The sequence below is a fragment of the Andrena cerasifolii genome, chromosome 11, assembly GCF_050908995.1.
Source record: "Andrena cerasifolii isolate SP2316 chromosome 11, iyAndCera1_principal, whole genome shotgun sequence".
In the NCBI taxonomy this organism is placed as follows: Eukaryota; Metazoa; Arthropoda; class Insecta; order Hymenoptera; family Andrenidae; genus Andrena; species Andrena cerasifolii.
Genome location: NC_135128.1, coordinates 753,051 through 777,708, shown reverse-complemented (window position 1 = coordinate 777,708; position 24,658 = coordinate 753,051). Strand labels below are relative to the sequence as shown.

Sequence of the window (24,658 nt, the reverse complement as noted above, 5' to 3'; positions counted from 1 at the left end):
CCCCACGCGGGGCGCGAACGCCAGATGGCTGGGTACCCACGAGTCACGATTCTCGCGTGTAAATATTTACGGTTTCACTACAAATATCGCTGCGCAACAACGGATATACGCCCAATACAATAGCCTGTTCACTTACAAAAGGAAGTGGAATCCCATCAAAAACATTTCATGTAAAAAATGTAGCCGAGTCTCGTGACTCTTTTATCCATAAAAAGTTGTCAGATGTCATGTAGTGTCACGTCCCGGGTGAGGTCTTTAGGAACGATGACTATGGGGAAGGAAAAAGACAGGCGCGAATCTAAAATCCAGCACTCTCAGATTTTTGGGGGAAGACCAGGCGCGAATATTAAATCCGTCACACTGAGGGTTTGGAAGGAACTTAGGCGCGAATATTGAATCCGTCACACTGAGGGTTTGGAAGGAACTTAGGCGCGAATATTGAATCCGTCACACTGAGGGTTTGAAAGGAATTCAGGCGCGAATCTATAATCCAGCACACTGAGGGTTTGGAAGGAGAGGAACGTCAGGCGCGAATTTTGAATCCAGCACACTGAGGGTTTTGAAGGAGAGGAACGTCAGGCGCGAATCTTGAATCCAGCACACTGAGGATTTTGAAGGAATTCAGGCGCGAATCTATAATCCAGCACTCTGAGGATTTTGAAGGGGATCAGGCGCGAATATTAAATCCGTCACTCTAATCGACCAGGGAAGGTTTTAAAAGGCGAATACACACCCTGGAAACACCTGTTAGGTCTTATTTTAGTTTTGGCTCGGTAATTGGATTTACCGTTATATTATTCGGCTCATGCAATAGTATGTTTGTAAACAGAGTAAGCGTCTCGCGTTCACTAACAGAAATCAGCTGTTGCGGCAGCCTGTTTGTTTGGGATCTTTGTAACCAAAGGGTGCACACAATAATTCAAAGCGTGATTTAAAAATAAGCGGTTTATTAATAATGCTTGGGATTTTAAGCATTGGCACATGACATTGATATAGATAGTAATTAATCACAATATGAAAATATGAATATGAAGTACATAGATATAAGCAAATGAGATTATTATAGAAGCAATAAGCGTTGCTAATATGAAATATAAATGATCGCAATAAGCTTTAGAATGCAATATAACATGGAAAACAATAAGAATAGTATTGCAAAAAATATATATACACAAAGAAAGCATTAATGAGAATATATATATGTAGGTAATAAACGTTAGTAATACAAAATAATGAAGGTTCGCAATAAGCTTTGATAGACAAAATAATAATAGTCAATGGTATAGAGATGAATAACAATATTAATAATTATAATTGCTTACGGTAGTTGCCGTAGAGCACTGATTTGAACACTTCTGGAATCATCCAATTATAAACTTTTCGTAATATAATTTAGTCGTTCACGGACTTTCGTGACAGAAAAATGATCGCTCTGGCCTCTCAGGACCTCGTATTTATAAGATTTTACAGGAGTATTGCGGGGGGTACACGCGGTAAAGACCTTGATACGTAATAATAATAGACGTATTTATGTCACGTACGCCAAATATACATCACAATTAGGTTTCTGGGGTTTTTATGACTGCGAAAAGAGATACTCAACTCGTCGTATGGATTTCGGGTGTTTTATAGGAAAGGGGTTAGATTGGCTTGGACTCTGTGAGTCGTAAAGAGGGGATTGAGACGTGGTCTCGATTTAAGAGGGTTTTTGTAACGATGAACTTGTTTGAATTCGTTTTAAAGGGAAGGATTCGTGCCTCATGTGGCGAATAGGCGAAGGGGTTTTGTAACGATTATCTCGTGATGGGGATCTCTAAGATACATCATCGAGGTGGAGTTTTGTATCGATCATCTTGTATTGGGGACCGCTAAGGTACAACATCAAGGTGATCGACGATTGAGGAGATGGGGTAAGAGTTGAGTTTCAGGGACTTCGGTGGAGTGGTTTTGAGGTTTACTAATAGATTTTTGGAATAGGACCGCGCGAAAAATAGTGGGACATCACAGTAGAACCGAATCTAGCGCTCTAATTAACTCTGACACTTTCATTCACAAATCACTCCAAGTCTACTTCTTTAGTTAAAGAACATTTTGTGACTTGGCAATTACGCAGAACGAGAATGTGACGGAAGTTGCTTACATTTTAATATTCACGTTTATTAATAAAGTATTACATAAAATAATATTTTTACAGGAACTATATGTATTTATAGCGTGAACTTAATTTTACATAACATTGTAAGGTGTAATAACTTCCCTGTGCTGCTGAATTGCCAAATCATAAAATGTTCTTTAATTAAAGATGTAGCCTTGGAGTGATTTGTGAATGAATGTGTCAGAGTTAATTAGAGCGCTAGACTCGGTTCTACATGACATCTCACAACTTTGTATGGGTAAAGGAGTCACGAGACTCGGCTACATTTTTTACATGAAATGTTTTTGATGGGATTGTGTATTTTCGGTAATCGCGATGCGACTGGTGTCCCGAACGCAGAAGCTTTTTGTCGTTTTCGTAAAGAACGCGAGTGGCTCATTTCAAGTCCTCTGGATTTGTGGTTATGGGTTATATGTATTGATGACTGGTTAATTTTTTCACCCACTTGGGGTTAATTTTCTGTTTAAAATATTGTAGTGTCATCCAAACTACACACGCCCGCAAAGTTTCAAGACAATTGGAAAGTTGGAAGTGGGTTAAATTTGAGTTGCCAGATTTGAACCATATATACAAGCAAACATACAAACAGAGGATCGCAGCTGAATAAAATCGATTAAAAATAGGGTTCCGTTACGGAAGAACTATTCTACTTTCACACCGAGTTTAATAATTTTCTGAATTTCCGAGTTGCCAAACTTCCCTTATCAGTCGTGCGCTTGACACACCGTCGCGGAAAATACATTATCTCCGTCAATTTTACAAATTTTTCATACAATTTGGAGAGAACATTCTTGAAACGTATGTCTCTCAAAAAGTGTGAAAAAGAAAAAATCGATTTTTCTATTTTTTACAGTGGTCTCCCTCCTTAATAATCTACTTTGTAGTGATAGTAATGCTATTCTGAAACTCGCAGTACTTGCCGAATTTGTCTTTTTGTCCGCAAAAAGATTGACGAAAAATAGTATACGATTCCATTTGAAAAACTGAAGGTGACCTTGAAAAGTTTTAAAAAAATACCCTACAAAAAATATACTACAGTCGACCTGTAGATTAGGGTTGGCGCTTAAACATGCAAAGAAATAAATCTATTTTTATAAGTCTTACCACTCTTATTTGTTCCTTTAGATATACAAACACTATATAAAAACTTTAGACAATACTTTCTTATTTATAGCCTTACACTTACACTTACACTTACACTTACACTTACACTTACACTTACACTTACACTTACACTTACACTTACACTTACACTTACACTTACACTTACACTTACACTTACACTTACACTTACACTTACACTTACACTTACACTTACACTCACACTCACACTCCACTCACATCCAGACCTAACCCACACCCGCACCCACACCCGCACTCACACTCACACTCACACCCACACCCACACCCACACCCACACCCACACCCACACCCACACCCACACCCACACCCACACCCACACTTACACTTACATTTACAGTTACATATACATTTACGTTTATATTTAATAATTTGTTACATTTATTCTTCGGAGAGGTACAGACATCAGATAGTGTCTGTATCTTGCTGTCAGGGTTGTAACAAACGCAGGCTAAATCGTCGCCGATTTTGTCTTTTCTATCATTATTATAATCAGCATTCTCTTTATACTACGTTATGTTATACTACACTATATTGTATTAGCAGTAAGCTAGCGTACCGCGCACGCGAGAGTCCGTGCGAACAGCGTGCGACCTATCATCAAGTAAAAGAACAAAGTGTCCCGCGAGCGCATGCGCGCTATCAGTCGATCTGCGGAGCGACTGGAGTACGGATCGCGTGCACATGCGCAGTGTACGATGATCAGTTCGGGCCAGATCAAATCCTAATTGGCGCGGGTAAAGTGCAACAACTCATTGGCGCGGGCCAAGTTCCGCAAATGCGTATAAATATAGACCCGCCAGCAGAGGGACTTCACTTCGCTTCTCATTTCGAGTCATTCCGAGTTCAAATAGGGTCGAGACCGTATCCATCCTGCAGTGCACTAACCGCCAGCGGAAGAACGATACTCGGCTTCCATCCTAGGCAACTTGAATAGGCAACGTGAAAGCTACACCCAGGTTGCTTTAATTAGCATCCTGGCCCCCATCCGAGGTCGCTTGTGCAGGCACCTTGGTGTCTATCTGGAATGCTTTAACCAGCTCTTTGGCTTGCATCTGAGGATGCTTTAACCGGCTTCCCGGCTTCCATCTGTGGCCGCTTGAATAAGACCTGGGCTATGTGGGATCAACAATAGGGTGGAGTGAAAAAAACTTTTTTTCGATAATCAAATTCTAATAGTGCGGGAAAGTTTCCTACTTGGCCCAATAAAACGTGTAAAAAATTTCAGCTCTATCGGATAATTTCTTCTGTGTGCACCAAAGGCCTTAACTTTCAAAATTTGAGTATAAAACTTAAGAAAGTTGAACTTTCTTCAGCTGATGGATTCTACCTTTTTTTTACCCAGGACTATATTTGCTGCTTAAATGATGCAAAGAAACATCCGTGGCTGGTTTCGGAACGATAGGAATGGCCTGTCGGCACTGTGAACTATCAAAAAATACAGCCCTTCGCTATACTTTCTAAAAGTCGTCTGAGTGGTCGTAGATTACAGTGACTGCCTGGGTTGAGTACTACTCCCACCTTCACGCATTCCCCCCACCATCCTCCCGCGCGCCTGCCTCTACGGTACGGTGAAATTACAGTACTACTTGCCGCGCCTTGTCAACAGACAAGGTTGATCTTGCGTCGATAGCCCCCAGAACTTAGCGTTGTCCGAGCGTTGTTCACCCGCCCTTAAGTATGGCTCAATCAAAATTCTCTCTTCGCTAGACTTTTGTCTGTCCCCTTTTTGGCAATCCAAAAGATTTAGGGCTCACTCAACTCCCCACGTATGAGGACGTACTCAGATGCTGTGCTCATGAGAGACGTAGTTTGGGTATTGATTCGGGTGGAAACAGAGAACCGTCCTTTTCAATTATTGTTGAGAGGGTAGCGAACAAGGTTATCAGTCTTTATGGAAAGGCATCTATTCCTTCTGTTTCGTATACACGCGTCGTACAACTAATCACAGAGTACCATAAAAAATACAGAAAGGTCATAAAGTACACTTACAAGGCCGGCAAAAGCTCAGCCTTACAGAAAAAAAATTGATTGTTTCAAAGCAACTGCCAACTATTTATTTGACATTGCCGCTTGCAAATGCCGTGATTTCCAGTCCTGTTCTTGTCCGAAGAATCGAAAGGTTCCTCAGAAGGAACAATCTTTTCTTCTTGACCAGCGAGGGGACCGAGTCGGTCGCATCGGAGGCGTTGACATTCCTGAAACAATAAAGCTTATAAACAGAGCTAACCGTCATAAGAAAATATGAACCTTCCTCTTCCACTAGTCGACAACCTTTACTATGTTTATCTGAATCTGAAATTTCAGAAAGCGAATCGAGTGATTTTGATGACCCTTACTCAGCACCACCAAAGCCTTTTCAAATAAGAGTGAATTTGAAAGAGACGGCACTTACTAGTCAAAGGTATGGTGTCAGTGATAGAGCGACAACGATGATAGCTACTTCAGTGCTTAAAGATGTTGGTCTAGTATCTCCAGATGCCTCCGAACTAGTTACAGATCGAAGTAAAATAAGCAGGAAAAGTATAAGATTCGGGAACAGGTGAAATTACAAGCGCAACAACATGCTACCCCACCTAGAGGACTATACTTTGATGGTCGAAGAGACGACACACTCACTCAGGTCAAACAAGGAGCAAAGCTTTATCGACGCACTGTAAAAGAGGAGCACATTTCAATAATACCTGAACCTGGATCAAGGTACTTAGGACACGTAGTACCGAAATCAGGGAGTCCACGGGATATTTGCGATAGCATTTACGAATTGGTCTTGAAGGAAACAGATTTAAACGAGCTTGTAGTCGTAGGGTGTGATGGCACTGTTGTGAATACGGGAGCAAAAGGTGGTGTAATTAGGTGCCTTGAAAACAAGCTTGGTCGATCGCTTCATTGGATAATATGCCTTCTTCACTTTAACAAGCTTCCATTTCGGAGTCTCTTCGAGTTTATTGATGGAGGCACATCTGGGCCAAAGTCATTTGCTGGGCCTATAGGTGTTCGACTTAAAAACGTTGAAAGCCTCCCAGTTGTTTCATATAATGCCATTCAATGCTCCTTACCTAATGTGGAACCTGTAGATCTGAGTAAGGACCAGAAGTACTTGCTGAACATTTCTAAGGCAATTCAATCCGGTAGTTGCCCGCCTGACCTCAGCTGTCGTAACCCAAGTATCCTTAACCACGCTCGCTGGCTGACCTGTGCAAATAGAATACTACGTTTATACATATCCACTGAAAAACCAACGATAGAGCTGAAAGATATTGTCACGTACATACATAAGGTTTATGTCCCGATGTGGTTTGCGATAAGATGCAACAGCTCTATTAAAGACGGGCCGAAGCACCTTTTCAATACCATTCAACAGTCACGGTACTTACCAAAAAAGTACTTACTCGTGGTTGATGCCACAATTGCCCGTACTGCTTTCTTCGCATTCGCGGAAAATGTTCTCATCTCCATGATGACGGGTGAAAGGCGTGAAGTCCGTCTAGATGCGTTACGCAAAATTTTGCAAGCCCGAGAATTAGATGAAAGTCATGAACAACTACTACCTCGTGCAGTTGCGGAAATCAACTTCTCCGCAGACGACTATTATAAAATAATCGATTGGTCCTCTGTCCGAATTACTTCACCTCCAATTTTGAATAAAGTAACTAATCAGGAGCTATCAGAAAAATTGTCGAGCAACAGCTTGTTTCTAGACTGGGAATTTCTTAATTATCCCTGCCACACCACTGCAGTCGAACGCATGGTGAAACTCGTGACCGAAGCATCTTGTCAAGTGTGCGGTAGCGATGCAAGGGATGGTTTCATTCGGTGTACATTGTTATCCCGTCAGTCAATGCCAAAATTTGAAACGAAGAATCAGTTCTCGTTATAAAGTTTGCACACCAATAACAGCTATAAAAAGCGCAGTTTCTCATTCCGACAAATAAAAATATGAAAAAACATTATAAAAAGCAATAAAATTATTTAAAAAATATATATATAAAATACAAAAAACAACACAAAAACAAGGAGCCCGACGTACAGCTACCTCCAGTGGTGGGTTCTGGGTCCTATTTTCCGTTAGGAAAGTGAGCGAAGAGCTGTATTTTTTGATAGTTCACAGTGCCGACAGGCCATGCCTATCGTTCCGAAACCAACCACGGATGATTCTTTGCATCATTTACGCAGCAAATATAGTCCTGGGTAAAAAAAAGGTAGAATCCATCAGCTGAAGAAAGTTCAACTTTCTTAAATTTTGTACTAAAATTTTGAAAGTTAAGGCCTTTGGTGCACACAGAAGAAATTATCCGATCAAGCTGAATTTTTTACACGTTTTATTGGGCCAAGTAGGCAACTTTTCCGCACTATTAGAATTTGATTATAAAAAAAAAGGTTTTTTCACTCCACCCTAATCAACAACCGTGGCCGATTTCACCGGCACCTCAGCTCCCATTTGGAAGTCAGTACCCATTCCAAATCTAGGGGAACGACTCTCTAAATTCCCCAACTAAACACGTATTACACTCCTCTCATTAATAAATGGAACACCTATAGGAACCCGAACAATAGGGGCAAGTTCACATGGTCATAACTCCGGCAAAAATAGTCGTATCGATATTTTGAAAATATGGTTTGCAAACGTGGAAACCCTGCTTTCAGCTGCTTTTTCAGATTTTGGTTGAATTGCTTTTTGAAAAAGTTATAACGATATCCACACGTAATATTTCTGCGAAGTATGTCTAGACGTATGGTCGCGTAAGGCCTATGCAAAAGTTAGTCTTATAAACACTGTAAGAAATCTCGGCGTTCGCGAAACGTGATCAGCTGTTGCAATGGCTTATAACGATTCGGAATCTCCGCGTGAGCGAAGGATCAACTCAATAAATCGAAACGTTATTCAAGATAAGAGCGTTTATTTAGTAGAACGCAGAAGAATCTGCCGTGCACTATTAATGTGAAATGCGATAGCGGTAGAGTTAATATAATAATACGTAGGAAACTGAGCATTAGCACGTATATGTATATATAAAAAATGAGCATGAACAATATATATGGAGTTGAAATAGGTGAGTATTAGAAATAGAAATTAATATACAGATGCAATAAGCATGTGACGTACGTCACTAAGACACCCCCCCCCCCTCGCGCACCGACTCGCGAGGCAAGCCCGCGTCGCACGGGAGAGTTCCCCCACCCCGCTCGACAGCCGGAGAGTCTGACTCGTGCCGCAGCCTTCATAAGCGCTCTCGCGGGAGTTTTGCGTGCCGCGGGGCATAAAACCGGGGCTGCGAGCGACGGTAATCACCTTGCTCAGTGGCTTCGCCATACGTGCTTAGTCGTGGCGCGAGAAGCTCTCTTTTTGGTATCTCTTGCTCCTCCAAGGGAATCCTAGTGCGCCGAATGTCTTACCGCCTGACCGCTAGTGAGCCCGGTCCCTGGTCGCTACATCAGCGGGAATCGCGATTCGGGAATCCGAGCACTGACGATCCAGCACTGACAATTCCACGGGAATCGAACTAGCCGTCTAGCCCAGATATGGGATTTAAGTGAACGAAGTGGCTGATTTTCGAAGGCAACGTCTCCTTTCTCCCGCCGCGCGTCTTGGCCCCCGCGGCGGCCTAGGTTCGTGTAGCACCTCAGGTCCGTAGTATATGAACCGCGCGTGGCGCATTGGGGCGAAACCGTATTAATAGGTTTCCACATCACCCATGGGGGTACTATTGGAGGTCAATTTTTTGCTATAAGAAATGAGATCTTCCATTTCTTGCAAGAATATCCAAATTCAAAGGCAGAAGAATATTTCCCCTTATTAACAGATGCGAGTTTCCTTTGAGAATTCTCACTTATAGTAGATCTTACTAACCGTATAAACACCTTCAATTTAAAACTGCAAAAACCCGGCCAAACTATTTCGCAGTTGTGCAGCCACGTCGATTCCTTTCGTAGGAGGCTGGTAGTTTATCAAAATCATCTGCTGTTAGAAGAAAAAAAATTCTTTTTTCCCTCGTGTAGCTTAATTTTCGAAGAATTCGGCAATGAGTGTGATTTTGATAATCATTTGCACATTCTTCGTTCGGTGATAGATCAGTTCGATGAGCGTTTCACTGACTTTGATTCGCTCAGAAATGATCAAATTCTCTTTGAGAATCCCCTCACCGCAAAAATCGAGGAACAAGCCCTCGAGCATCAAGAAGAACTGTGCGATCTTCAGCATCACATTTCTTTGAAGACGAGGGAAGAAAAAGGAGCCGAATTCTTCAAAACACTGGAAGAATCGACATACCCCAAATTTAGGAATTTCGTGCTCCGAATTTTCTCCATGTTCGAATCAACGTATTTGTGCGAATGTTCGTTCTCGAAAATGCGTAGCATTAAGACAGAACAGCGCACACGGCTAAACGATTCCTCGCTTTCAACGTTGATGCGTACAACGTCGTCCAGCTTCCCCGTTAATATTTTAGATTTGCCCAGCACGTCTAAACGTGCGCGAGAATTTAGTTTCCCCAAATATATTTAAAATTGTGATAGTAAAACACGTTTTTCCAATCCATTTTTTATCGCGCGACACAGTGGAATAGGCCTACTGGGGATACCACTGACAAAAAAAAACGCATCGATGGTACCTCCATGGATGTTGTGGAAACCTATTGATACGGTGTCGCCCCAATGCGCCACGCGCGGTTCATATAATACGGGCCTGAGGTGCTCCACGAACCTAGGCCGCCACGGAGGCCAAGACGCGCGGCAGGAGAAAGGAGGCGTTGCCTTCGAAAATCGGCCACTTCGTTCACTTAAATTCCATGCCTGGTCTAGCCAGTAAACCGCCTAGGATTAAGCGTAGCCATAAGCCGCGTAATAATAACTCACGTTTCGTTAGTTGTAAGACGTGCTGCTAGGCTGCCGCCAGCCGCACCGCCAACGTCGCTCGCCGAGCGGAATAAAGTGCTTTTATCCAAAACAGCAGCCAACGTGTACTTATTCGATGAACCCGCGACATTCCCGACTGAGCCGGCGAGGAACTCCCCTCTGTTTCCACCATGCCCCGCAATAAGCGGGTCACAAATTGGCGCGCGAACAGGGACCTTAGGAAGAGGAGTCGAATGAATACATCCGTTGGCTGGGTGTGTCAGCTGCAGAACATAACACTTGTAGAAACCACGAACACACTCGGAGTAAACTCCGAGGGCAACATCGACCAGCTCCGACGCCGAGTTGTCAACCACATCCGGACCATGGGCAAAATCGACACCGTAGATGGAGGCCCCTCTGCTAACTACGAAACCGAGTAAACGGAGAGAGGACCATGCACCAACCCGGCAACCCCGCCGACCGCACACAACAACACCCCGATGAACCGAGTCCGGAAGTGGAGCGGGCACTACGAGGGCGAAAAAGGGGCCGCCGAATTTCTCCAGCGATTGGAGGATCCCCAGTACAGCTACCAGCTTACCCCCGAACATATCTTGCCGTGCCTCAGCGAAATATTAAAGGGGCCGGCATTGAGCTAGTATCCGGACACGGCAAACGGCCCCGGGGCCGGGCCAAGAGGCGCATCCCGGCCGGCTTCACCACGGACGCCTGCATCGAACAACTAGGCGAGGACCCCAGGCTGTTCCTGGACTTTCATATGGGCTGGCTCCACCACACCGCCCTGGCCGACTCCAGCTCCTCCCGCTCCTATATCAAGGAAAAGCAAGGAAGGAAATTGCGGCAGGCTGCTATCAAGCCGGAGGCACACTGGCCGCCAGGTCGTTCCAGGCCGCCGTGGCCGACGGGACCACGGTCCCGCTAGACGGGAAGGTTATCGTGAAGGCCACGGCGGCCGGATTGGGGGTCCGGCACACGCACGCCATCATGGCTACCCTCACTCAGGAAGTACTATTGGGGATGGATATCCTTCGGAAGCTTGGGCTCCCGCTCCGAGTGGGACCCCACCAGTGACAGTTCAACGCCGAAGCCGCCGCAACTGACACCCCTGGCCTACAGAACTGCACGGCCGCACAGGAAACCCAGCTCAATGAGCTACTGAATACCGAGCTGCCCCGCTTCCAACAAAACCGCGGACTCACCCACCTGGCCGAACACCGCATACGCCTGAAACGTACCGAGCCAATTAAGCACCGCTATACGCTGCGGCACCCGGCTATCTAGGCAATCATCAACGAGAAGATGGATAAAATGCTCGCGGACGGCATCATCGAGCCGTCGGACAGCCCGTGGAGTTCACCCGTGGTGGTGGTCGGGAAGAAGAACGGCAAACGGCGTTTCTGCATTGACTTCCCACACGATAATCGGGTGTCCGGGAAGGACGCGTACCCTTTATCGCAAGTCTAGGCCACCTTAGACAAGCTCCGGAAGGCGAGATTCATCTCCACCCTCGACCTGGTCAACGGTTATTGACAGGTTCCGCTGGTACCGGATAGCCGATCTGTCACAGCGTTTATCTTCCCGGGCTGCGGCCTATACCAGTTTCGGATCGTGCCGTTCGGCTTGCATTCGGCACCGGACGCGTTTCAACGCCTTCTCGACCAGGTCATCGGGCCGAGCCTGGACACGCACGCCTTCGCAAATCTGAAGGACATCATCGTGCTCGGCCACTCGTTCGAAGAACACCTTGCGAACCTACGAGCTGTCCTGCGCTGGCTACGGGATGCGGGGCTCCGGCTCAACCCGGACAAATGCTGCTTCTTTCACTCGGAACTGCAATAACTGTAGTGTTGTGTAATGCCAATACAATAAGACACGTTGTAACGAACCAGGGCATCAAGACCGACCTGGACAAGGTAGTCGCCATCAAGGGAAATTGCTCCACCGACTAACTTCAAGGTACTCCGGCGCTTCCTGGGGACGATTTCGTGGTACCGGATGTTCATCCCACGGTTCTCGGACACGGCGGCACCATTAACCCGGCTCCTACAGAAACGCTCGAAATGGGCCTGGACCAGCGAAGCGAACAAGGCGTTTTGAATACTGCGACACCAGCTGGCAACCGCACCAGTACTCGCCTGCCCCGACTTTGAGCAACTGTTCACGCTGCAGACCGACGCCAGCCAGGGCGGTCTCGGGGCCGTCCTCACACAAAAACTGGATGGAGAAGCGGGAAGTCGCGTACGCAAGCGCACCCTCAACACGGCCGAACGCAACTACTCCCTCACCGAAAAGAAATGCCTGACCGTGGCATGAGGGATTCGCAAGATGCGACCCTACATGGAGGGATGCGTCTTCACTGTCTTCACCGACCACCAAGCGCTCAAGTGTCTGCAGGCGATGGATGACCCTTCTGGCCGCCTGGCACGCTGGAGCCTGGAACTACAGCTGTTCGACTTCAGGGTCGAGTACCCGGGGGGGGGGGGAGGCTGAGCATTGTCGCAGACACTTTCTCCCGCCAAAGTGAAGAAATACACAGCCTGGCGACCCAGACCGGGTGCTCCTGGTACGATGCACTGGCCCGGGCCCTACGCAGAGAACCCGGCGCGATACCCAGAGTACCGAATCTAGCAGGAGCAACTACAGTGGTACATCCCTGATCCGACTAGCCTACACCCAAGGCAGAGTGGGAGTTCTGCATTCCTTGACCCCAGCGCGCCCAGGTGCTACGAAAAGTACAGGGAGTTAAAAAAGTATTGTTCACCGCTTGGAGGGGTGAATCTACACCCCCGGCTCGGTGGAGATTTGCAAAAAAAAATGCTGCAAAATTGTTTATAACATTGAAAATTAATGTTAAATTTTTTTACATCAACATATTCTGCTTGGTGGAAGGAGACAAAATTTGAAAGGAGCCATATGTCGCAAACGAACCGTTTCGTGGGGAAAAATTGTTAAAGATTTCGCAATGATTTGAATGTGTTGAGTTACACGTAGATGACATGGCCTACCACCACTACTTTGCCGTTTGCCAGTCTCTACTACCTGAAGGGTAGTGACCTGGGGTACGTAGCTTCTGGGTTCTACGCAGACACAACACGGCGTTTAAAGGGACAGAAGACCGTGCAAGGTGCAATGACCTGGCTAGGCCTGAATTAAGTGGTGTTTTCCCAACAAAAATTCAGAGTTGACAGTAACCAGTTAGAATTTTTACCTATCCTTTGCTTTTTCTTAAAGAGGGGGAAAATGCATTACGCATACCCAGGAAGGGTTGCCTGCATTATGCATTACTCCCCGCTCATAGCGAGATACTCACTAAAAAACCCCTCTTTCTTGGCCTCCCTCGTTTGGCTCCCTAAGCTACGGCCGGGACTTCACTTATCTTTTGCCTACGGACAGTTGAACGGATAGGGCTCAACAATAGATTCGGCTGGTTGACAGGAGGAAAAGTTTAAAAGGAACCATATGTCGCAAAGGCACCATTTTGTGAGAAAAAAATTAACAAAGTTGAATTGTGAAGGTTAGACGATATTAACTTATTAACTTACCAACGTTCTCTATGGTTCACCTCCTGCGCCTTCGTCTCAGCCACAGGACACTTACATCGTTGTCGATGGCGCGTAACATGCGTGCCTATCCAGTGGCTTGAATATGACCGCCGTCATTATCCAGGCACTGTTGCAGTCATGTGCGCATGTTTCTGCGCACCTTTTCAAAAATGTCCGGCAAATTTCGGATATTTATGAACGCTTCGTCAATTCACCACTTCAATTATTCCCGCGTTTACGGGAAAAAAATATTTGTGGCCCGTGCATACGTTCAAACTAGGCAAAAATTTCTGATACTTCATTTACTGCGCTTCATCTTGTTAAAATAGTATCATATTGGATAAAAAATGTTGAGTGCTTGATTCAGAAACTAGAAACTTCAAGCGTTAAAATGCGTTTCTTAAATATTTTCTGCAACTATTTTTCGCAGAGATATAGCCATTTGAAAATGACCAAAATTTGCGGGAAATTATAGCGTTTCTACAAGTTTGACGCGGAGTGTACAATCTCTTTCCAATGAGCCACCTTCTCTCCACCTCTTGTTTTGATATTCGAAAACGTGTTTATATTTGAAAGATAAGGGATCCATCTTGAAATCGAAGGGAGGACGACGCAGGCGGGACCACGCACAGTCAGCGGCCTACCACTTTTCTTTCTGTGTCTCTCCGCGAGGCGTATTGATGTTGGATAATACTTTTTAATGCTCTGTTGGTGGCATCTTTCTTACAGCTGGCATATTTAGGTAAAAACTGAAACGGCTGATCGGCTAGAGTTTCTCGCCCAGGATATATATATGTATATATATATATATATATACAGGGTGTAAACGGTATACGTAGCAATATTTTAGGGAGTGGTAGGGGAGGTCCAATGGAACATAAAAGTCCTATGACATAGGGTCCGATCTGTCACCATTTTACAGTAATAATGCCCTAAAGTTTGCACCATGCGTTTGAAACGGGTAGTAGCTCGCGCTTATTGGTGAGACTAACATATTGAAACTGGGTGTTGACTTCTGATCTTTCATGTAATTCCCAAAGTGGTGTGTTTTTCGGAAGGAAAAACTCTTAAGAGTGATCCTCCAGCGACTCGACACAAGGAGATGCCGCGAGGTATCCCGTGGCGAAGACAACACCCCGCGATGCCTCACCGCATGTTTATAGCTTTCGTCCCTCGAAGGAGTTTCAATACCCATTAATCCGGGAGTAGGCGCATATTGGTTCTTTCGACCGACGATTTCATATGTTTTGAAACATGATCCATAGCGTTCGACCGTTTACTTTTTCCGTGGAGCTATTCCCCTTTGAAGGAGTTCTTGACTTATTTATGTTACGGAGCGACACTTAAGTGTAGGTTTTAAATCATACATTGTTACGCGTCGGTCTTTTCGACCATAGCACGCCTGCTAACGTTAGTCGAAATGATCGACATGCGCCTACTAACATAAGTTATTTGGCGCGCCTACTCCCGGGTTAAGAACCTAACTCTTCCAGCTTCGCATTTCTCCTCAGACCTCTGCGAAAACGACGCAGTAGGCGCATGTCGATCATTTCGACCGATGGTAATGTAATCAGAAATAACTTAATAAAATGACTAAAATAATATAAATAATGCATAACATTGTATTTTACTTATTTCAGAATCGCTATACGTAAATAATTTTCATTTTTTATGATAAAATGATTAATCGTATTATAATATTATGAGTTGTGAAAAATTTATTTTTATAAAAATGATACATTGTAATTGATTTTAAAAATAAAATGTTATATAAAAATTTGTGCGAATGCAAAATATAAAATTATATTGTCTATTTATCAATTTGTATTTATCACTTGATTTTTAATTTTCAATAATAACAATTATGTAATATATTTTATATTTATATTTGTTTTTCAAAAAATATACTTATAAATTTATGGTTTCAGAAACGTATTAAATATTTATATTTTCCTGAGATTAGGAACTGCATCTTGAAAATAAAGAATAAATACTTACGTTTCCTTCACTCAAAGTACATACCTCTTCTACATCTGATATCTCTATATCCGCAGAATCAATTTCCGAATCTGTATCGTGATCGGATTGCATAACATAATCGGAATCTCCTGCGGAATCACTGATCTCGTCTTCAATGTTTTCATTCAATAAGAATTCTCGGTAATTAGTATCAGCCATGATTGCCACACAGTACGCGTCGTATGCGACAGACGAAATGAGACTAACGTTAGCAGGCGCGCTATGGTCGAAAAGACTGGCGCGTAACAATGTATGATTTAAAACCTACACTTAAGTGTCGCTCCGTAACATAAATAAGTCAAGAACTCCTTCAAAGGAAAAAGTAAACGGTCGAACGCTATGGATCATGTTTCAAAACATATGAAATCGTCGGTCGAAAGAACCAATATGCGCCTACTCCCGGATTAATGGGTATTGAAACTCCTTCGAGGGACGAAAGCTATAAACATGCGGTGAGGCATCGCGGGGTGTTGTCTTCGCCACGGGATACCTCGCGGCATCTCCTTGTGTCGAGTCGCTGGAGTATCACTCTTAAGAGTTTTTCCTTCCGAAAAACACACCACTTTGGGAATTACATGAAAGATCAGAAGTCAACACCCAGTTTCAATATGTTAGTCTCACCAATAAGCGCGAGCTACTACCCGTTTCAAACGCATGGTGCAAACTTTAGGGCATTATTACTGTAAAATGGTGACAGATCGGACCCTATGTCATAGGACTTTTATGTTCCATTGGACCTCCCCTACCACTCCCTAAAATATTGCTACGTATACCGTTTACACCTCCTGTCAACCAGCCGAATCTATTGTTGAGCCCTATCCGTTCAACTGTCCGTAGGCAAAAGATAAGTGAAGTCCCGGCCGTAGCTTAGGGAGCCAAACGAAGGAGGCCAAGGAAGAGGGGTTTTTTAGTGAGTATCTCGCTATGAGCGGGGAGTACTGCATAATGCAGGCAACCCTGCCTGGGTATGCGTAATGCATTTTCCCCCTCTTTAAGAAAAAGCAAAGGATAGGTAAAAATTCTAACTGGTTACTGTCAACTCTGAATTTTTGTTGGGAAAACACCACTTAATTCAGGCCTAGCCAGGTCACTGCACCTTGCACGGTCTTCTGTCCCTTTAAACGCCGTGTTGTGTCTGCGTAGAACCCAGAAGCTACGTACCCCAGGTCACTACCCTTCAGGTAGTAGAGACTGGCAAACGGCAAAGTAGTGGTGTTAGGCCATGTCATCTACGTGTAACTCAACACATTCAAATCATTGCGAAATCTTTAACAATTTTTCCCCACGAAACGGTTCGTTTGCGACATATGGCTCCTTTCAAATTTTGTCTCCTTCCACCAAGCAGAATATGTTGATGTAAAAAAATTTAACATTAATTTTCAATGTTATAAACAATTTTGCAGCATTTTTTTTGCAAATCTCCACCGAGCCGGGGGTGTAGATTTATCCCTCCAAGCGGTGAACAATACTTTTTTAACACCCTGTACACGAAGCACCAACGGCCGGCCACCTGGGCACCACCAAGTCGCGCACTCGCCTGGCGCAACGTTATTACTGGCCTAGGATGTTCCGCGATGCCACCCACTATTTCCGCCGGTGCCAAAAATGCAACGAGTTCAAAGTATTGCAACAGGCATCGGCAGGGCTCATGTACTCCTCGCCGGCTACGGCACGGCTCCGTATCAAAACTACACAGTACAATATTACACATGCAATTTAGCACACATCAGAATAGTGCACAGAAGATAGTGCACATACAATTTAGAACACATGCAATTTAACGCACATTTTTTTTTTTAGTGCACATCAGGATAGCGCACAGAAAGATTTCACGCAGAACCATCTTCTCGTCGCCGTCGACTGTTTCACAGCCGATGGTATTAGTATTGGTTGGGGCTGCTATTGGGGGGGGGGGGGGAGAGGGGCGTAAAGCATGGTAGCGAACCGATGTGACTTTGGGGATGTTCAAAATGAGATTGCGGTTACAAGTATCGCGCGATGGGGTCAGTATCGCTATTGTTGTCAAGGTCATCATTTTGGACATTTCACTTTAAACTTTATGGCGGTCGGCTTTGGTTTAGGAGATATTCGCCAAAAACTTTACTTAACATTACAATTACCGAAGTTAACACATGCTCAAATCGTTTCGACACCACGCTTTACGCGCCCGCGAACGGGCGTGCGCCCCCTGCCCTAATGTAGCCCCAACCAATACTAATACCATCAGCTGTGAAACAGATTTCAATATATTATGCCGAAAGTTTTTTTTATTAATATCTCCGAATTTAAGATCGATCTAAACGAAGAATCTAAAGATCCGGCTCCCAAAAAGTTTGAAGGGAAATGTTGTTCAAAATGAAGACCTTGACAAAATATGTGGAGGTCCTCGAAATCGGCGAGGGCCCAGTTCATCGGCAAGTTTACCGTGCTATCCTGTTGTACACTAAATAAAATGTGTGTTAAGCTGCATGTGGCCTAAATTGTATGTGTACTATTTTCTGTGCACTATTCTGATGTGTGCTAAATTGCATGTGTAATATTGTACTGTGTAGTTTTGATATGGACACACACGAGCAGTGCGCGAACGGGTCATCATGCGCTTCGAGTGCCCGCGCCGGATAATCACGGATAATGCAAACGAGTTTGAGAGCCGGGAGTTCGTGGCCCTACTCCGAGACTACGGGACCAACCACCGGAAGACCTTACCATACACCCTGCAGTGCAACCCGGTGGAGCGTACCAACTGTGTTATTGAAACCATACTCGCGCAGCTGGTAGGAAAGGCATGCCACGTAGAATACCTGGATAGCGTAGGTCGCCTTCGCACATAACACCGCGCACCACGTGGCCATGGGGAGTAAGCCCACCTTCCTGAACTTTGGATGCGAGCCCGAAGTACCCGGAGTTGTCCATCGGCCCAACAACGAGCCCGGGGGGGGGGGGCAGGATCAGGCGAGGTACCCGCGTAGATGGCGCGCCAGCCAGACTACTGGACGCCACCGCAGAGGCTAGGTGGCATCACACTCGCGCCCACCAAGCGCAGAAGCGGCAGTACGACCTCCGACGACGCAACTAGCGCCCGGCCGTTCAAGACACGGTCATGAAACGGGAACACCACCTAAGCTCGGCCGCGGACAAGTTCAATGCTAAACTCGCGCCCAAGTTCACCGGACCATACGAGGTGCGAAGGTTCTAGGGTCCCACGTATTCCTGACCCGCGCTACTAGAGCGATCTCTCTCTCTCCCTCTCTCTCTCTCTCTCTCTCTCTCTCTCTCTCTCTCTCTTCAAGGAAATATATAAGTCATTGTTACGTATGTAGAATTTTCCCATACGCCGCTCTCAGCCATTTTCTCGAGCTCGCGTCTGCGAAGGGAAAACGCCCTAAAAGCCTTTCGGTTATTACATACCAGTACCCATACAGCCCACTGCGTTGCAGGTAGGTTGCAGAAGGGTTGCAGGTACGTTGCTGTGCAAGATTGAAACGTTGCAGGTAATATTTCTGAGATGTTGCTGGAATCTTCCTGTATCCGCCCCTGTGCAATAGTGCATGAAATATTCCTGCAGTGTTTTTGAGATTTTACAGGTAATTCTCCCGCAACGTTTGGGAGATTTTACAGCATTTGTCTCGCAACGATAAGGACATTTTATAGCAATTCTTCCGCAACGTTAAGGACATTTTATAACAATGATCACGTAACTGTTCGCAGATTTTACAGCAATGATATTTCGGCAAAATTTGTGTGATATTACAGAAAAGATAGAAAGAGTAAGGGAAGTTAATTAAATTACAATAAATTTTGACAATTAAATATTCATATATTTTAATAAAAAGTAAGAGTATTTGCTCTTATGGAATTTGCCAAGTCTGCGTATGTGGAGTTCCAGGCTCTTCTGCCTTCTTTACTTAAAATGTACTGCATGCAGCGTGTAATGAACTTGGAATAATATATGCATTCATTTTACAATTTTACAATTTTAGGTGCTGAAATGTGATAAATAATAAATTTACTTACTCATTGCTAATTTTACTATTTTGCTATTTTCCATACCAACTATATTTCTCTGACACAGAATCAACTATTAATATATTTAATATCATCAACGCCATAATCGCAATATTGCTTCCACAGCTCCTCTGTAGTAAATGAATCTATAAATGGTCATTAATAAATTATTTTAGTCATGAAAAATGGCTTCATTAAAAGCAGCATTCATGCAACGCCAATCACAGAGTACATTGAAACGAAGCAATGAAAAACTGACAATCACCATTACTTTGAATAATTGAACGGAAAGTGACATGAAAGTTACACAGTATATGCATGTTTACAAGGAAACTGTGTGAAAAGTAAAAGCTTGAGTAGTAATACTAAGCGGGTTCTAACTAGTGGGGGAGATTTATCGATAGTATATCGATAATTATAATAAATATCAATATCGAAAGCTATCGATATTATCATGACGCTATCCGCGTTGCTCGACACTCTATACAGCGACAGCCATGTTTTAAAATAATAAATATTATAATGTTTTTAAGTAAATGAAGAACTTCAACCGTGGTCAGAGTTATGCAAGAAATATCTCTGTATTCCGGCTACTTTCGCAGAGTATGAAAGAATCTTTAGTAAAACTCAACAAATAACACAGGACCACAAAATTGTTTTTCTAATAGACACAAATGCGACCACCCGTCCTTTACGTATTTTGGGTTGCTGAATCCGAATCCGTTGCCCGTTTTGGCCCATCACGTCTAGTTTTTGGTAAATTGCAAAAAACCGTTGTAAACCCTAAAAATGCCATATAAACACAACATATCCTATTTCCACAATACTTATAACGTCAAACTCCCTATTCTGCTAACCCCAAGACCACAAAACATCTAATCCTATATTACGTTAAACCTCTAAACCCAAAAACCGAATTTACACATACCCCCACAAACCACTACGGGGCGTTTGTATGTCAAACGCAGAAATAAATATTTTCAAATTTGTTCAATTTTCAAACATGAACAAAGATGAAACAAAGACATTTCAAAGTTTGAACTTTCTACTTTTTTCAATGCTTTAATCGGTATCCAGGGGGTAAAATCCGCCCGTAAAGAGAAGTGTGCCAAACTGCAAAAATTTCGTCATATGTGTCAAGTGCTACGGAGTGCAGACAATATTTTTTGCAGTTTCTATGTATTCTGTCGGAAAGTCTGGTTCTTTGTCTTTAAAATAGGCCGAACCTCATCGAAAAAGGGTGGTTTTTAAGAAGGATACAGCCATTTAAAGAAAACCTGCTAAAATCATAGGAGGTCTTTAGGACGGATCATCCGGTCAACCAAACAGTTACAAGAAGTTATCTTCTTTTTCCTATGTAAAAATACTTCAATACCTTGAGTTCTACTTGCAAAAAAGTTGTTTTCTCAAATAGAAGTTTGTTCGTTTTGTTCCTACAGGTCCCGCATGAATTTTTCGTTTCCAGAAGTGGACCTGAAATGGTCTATGTAAAAGCTAAGGCCTTACGCTTTAAAATGCGACTAGAAAGATCACGGAGAAATACTGACAACTCTTTCTAACAAGGAATCAAAATAAAACATTTTCGAAAAGCCATAAGTCCGAAATGGTTAACTGATTTCTTTAGCCCTTGTAAAGCGTAGTACCCGCATTCTCCGCCAGGCGGCTAAGATCGAAGGTCGCAACTCGCTGACAGATTGGCAGCACCGAAGTAATACAGGGTGTCCCAAAAATGTCGGAGTTCCTTGAAAGGGGTGACTCAGGGGGTGATTTGAAACAACTTTTTCCTTAGCAAAAATATTGTCCGAAGCTTCGTTAACGAGATATTAACAAAAAACCCCGACCAATCAGAGAGCGCGCCTTCCGCCCGAGCTCCCGTTGTAGCGTTGGTTATGCAGTAGGCGGCTGCGCTTGTATTACGAAGGTACAAACAAGCAAGTCGGCATGCATCGAAGGAAACCGCTTTACACAGTTTTTTTTTAAAGCAAAATCTTAAATAATAATTGTTTCAAGTGAAAGGACAAGAAATACGCAAATTTCGTTTTCAAATAAGGCATAAACGAAAAGGTAATATAACAAAAAATGTACGACAAGTGATCATAATTCGTTATTGAGGTAAAAATCCGTAGTTTAATTCCGGCCAACATAACTAAATTTAAAAAATAATATTAGGTGTATGAATAAATTCTTTCAGACTGGATTTACATAATCGGTATAAAGCAACCGAATTTCTATCGCAGTGATATTTGTAAGCTACCAGAAAAATGGCAAAAGGTAATTAACAATAATGGAAATTATTTCGATGATTGAGTTGTTTTCATATTTTTTAAATCAAACTGTTATTGAACCATAAAATCGAACAGAATTTATTTCTACACCTAACAATCACTAATAAATTAAATAACACTCACCCCTACGGGCATTCCTTTCCTTCCTTTCCTTCCTTTTCGGAAACCTGTGTCACTAAGTAGGTCACTGTGCCGATCCTGGTCATCGGTGGACGAAGAGATTTATGGTAGGGTTGCGCCTAGTGCTCCGCTGATCGCAGGTATACGACACCACTCTAAGGTAAGGATCGCAACGTCAAGTGCATCCGGGTTAACGTACCGAATATTCACTTCACTGCACCGCCACTAACACTGATCACTAAATTTACTTTTCATGGAACGTGTTGTTCCTACGTTATAAAATTGGTGGCCCCGAAAGGGGCCCATTACTGTTAGTTGAGCAGTTGCTCGATGTGACCACCCTCAGCGTCTATGCACGCCTTGCGGCATCATTGACTCCGTTGAGAATAATCTTGACGCCAAACGCCGAATCGAACCCTCGCTGGGGGTTTGGATGTGCATGTATTCCCGTGCAAACGCTCGCAGAGTAGCACTTGCGTCCCCGTTGTTCCGGGCGTACACCCAGAACATCGCGTAATATTCTTGAGCGGAGAACATTTCTGGGACGAAATTGCTAGCTGACTGACAGGATTTTTTGCAAACAACTTCCTCTACCCCCAAGTAGTTTCTCGCGTTCCATTATGAGTTAACTCCCACCAGAACAAGAGTCTTTAGGTAAAAAGAAGCCAGCACATTTTCGAAACACACGTGCTTTGCAAAAGTGCAACGAACGACCCATCGTACACTTCCACAAAAGCGCGCGCGCCGTCCTTTTACTGCCAATGTACCGGTTGCTTCGAGATAGTCAGCAGACACTACGTGTTTCGGTTCGAAAGGGCCCGAAGACAAGAGAAACAGAAAGTCTTCCGAGTTGCTATAAAGAAGAAAAGGCATTCCATTCCTGTTTCCGTTTTCGAATACCCTGAGTTCACGTCAGCTACGAGGCGGAACCAGCAAAGCCATAAATTACCCAAAACAAATCGTTCTCTATCGCCGACTCGCAGGACAATACGGTCATAAACCGCGACCCTGGCGAAATGCTTTGGCCGATCAGCCTGATTAATTTTTGTGAACTAGCAATTAAAAAGTAATATCCAACATCAATACGCCTCGCGGACAGATACAGGAAGAAAGGGGGTAACTCGTTTACTGCGCGTAGTCCCGCCTGCTTCGTGTTTCCTTCAAATTAGTGGGCCTTGGGGAGGAGACATGGCTGTGAAGAAGGCCTCTTCAAAACAGTGACCGTTAGGGAGGGATGCAGGGCAGATTTTTTTTAGGGTACGACCAATCGGACTTCATGCCCACCTTTTCTCGCACGGAATACGTCAACGCGTGCTTTTGTTTTGAAATTCGAGCGCGCCCTTATATTCGAGAGATAAGGGACCTGTCTTTAATTGGAAGGAAGGACAAAGCAGGCGGGACTACGCGCAGTCAGGGAGTTACCCACTTTCTTCCTGTGTCTCTCCGCGAGACGTATTTAAAATTAATCAGACTGATGGGCCAAAGCATTTCGCCATGGTCGCGGTTTATGACCGTATTGTCCTGCGAGTCGGCGGTAGAGAACGATTTGTTTTGGGTAATTTATGGCTTAGCTGGTTCCGCCTCGTAGTTGACGAGAAACTCAGGATATTGGAAAACGGAAACAGGGGTGGTGTACCTTTTCTTCTTTATAGCAACTGGAAGACTTTCTGTTTCTCTTCTCTTCGGGCCCATTCGAACCGAAACACGTGGTGTCTGCTGCCTACCTCGAAGCAATGGGTACATTGTCACGTCCCGGGTGAGGTCTTTTGGGGACGTCGACAATGGGAGGAGGAAAAATCTCAGGCGACGAATACTAAATCCGCCGCACAGAGGGTTTTGAGGGAACTCAGGCGACGAATATGAAATCCGCCACACTGTGGGTTTGAGAAGGACTCAGGCGACGAATATGAAATCCGCCACGCTGTGGGTTAGAGAGGACTCAGGCGACGAATATGAAATCCGCCACACTGAGGGTTTGAGAAGGACTCAGGCGACGAATACTAAATCCGCCACACTGAGGGGTTAGGGAAGGCAAATGTGTATTTAGAGCACACCCGTTACGGTACTTCGTATTTGTTTTGGTTTACGAAGTAGGATTTACTGTTGCATTAGTATAAAAGAAACCGCGTTTAGTTCTTCTATAGATTGCACGGCTCATGCAGCGGTGTGTTTATAAACACTGGGCACGCTCTCGCGAATCAGCTGATGCGGCAGCTTGATTTCGTAGGGAATCCTTATGATTCTGGGGTATACACAATAATTCGAGACGTGGTTAATAACAAAGCGGTTTATTAGCCTGGTTTATGCGTTTTAACAAAGCGTGGGAATTTGTTAGCGCAAAACATGTATATAAATTGTAATATGAAAATATGAATATGACATACAATAATAGAGAAAAATGATATAGCTATTAGCAATATATAAAATGGTATACAAAATAATAGATGAATAGCAATAAGCTTTTTAATGCAATAAGCGTTATTAATATAAGGTAATATGAAAACATATAGAAAGTATAAAAGAAAAGATATATA

The 24,658-nt window shown here is 43.9% G+C and overlaps 1 protein-coding gene and 1 long non-coding RNA gene across 2 annotated transcripts in view; both read left to right on the top strand.

The window, feature by feature from the left end:
* Positions 1 to 24,658, top strand: part of Dpp10 (Dipeptidyl peptidase 10) — a 655,550-nt gene that overhangs the window by 424,767 nt on the left and 206,125 nt on the right. The gene's annotated exons all lie outside the window — the stretch shown is intronic.
* On the top strand, positions 335 to 24,416 carry LOC143374597 (uncharacterized). Its single transcript, XR_013086698.1, has 3 exons — positions 335 to 366; positions 654 to 711; positions 24,156 to 24,416. It is a non-coding gene; the product is annotated as an uncharacterized LOC143374597 (long non-coding RNA).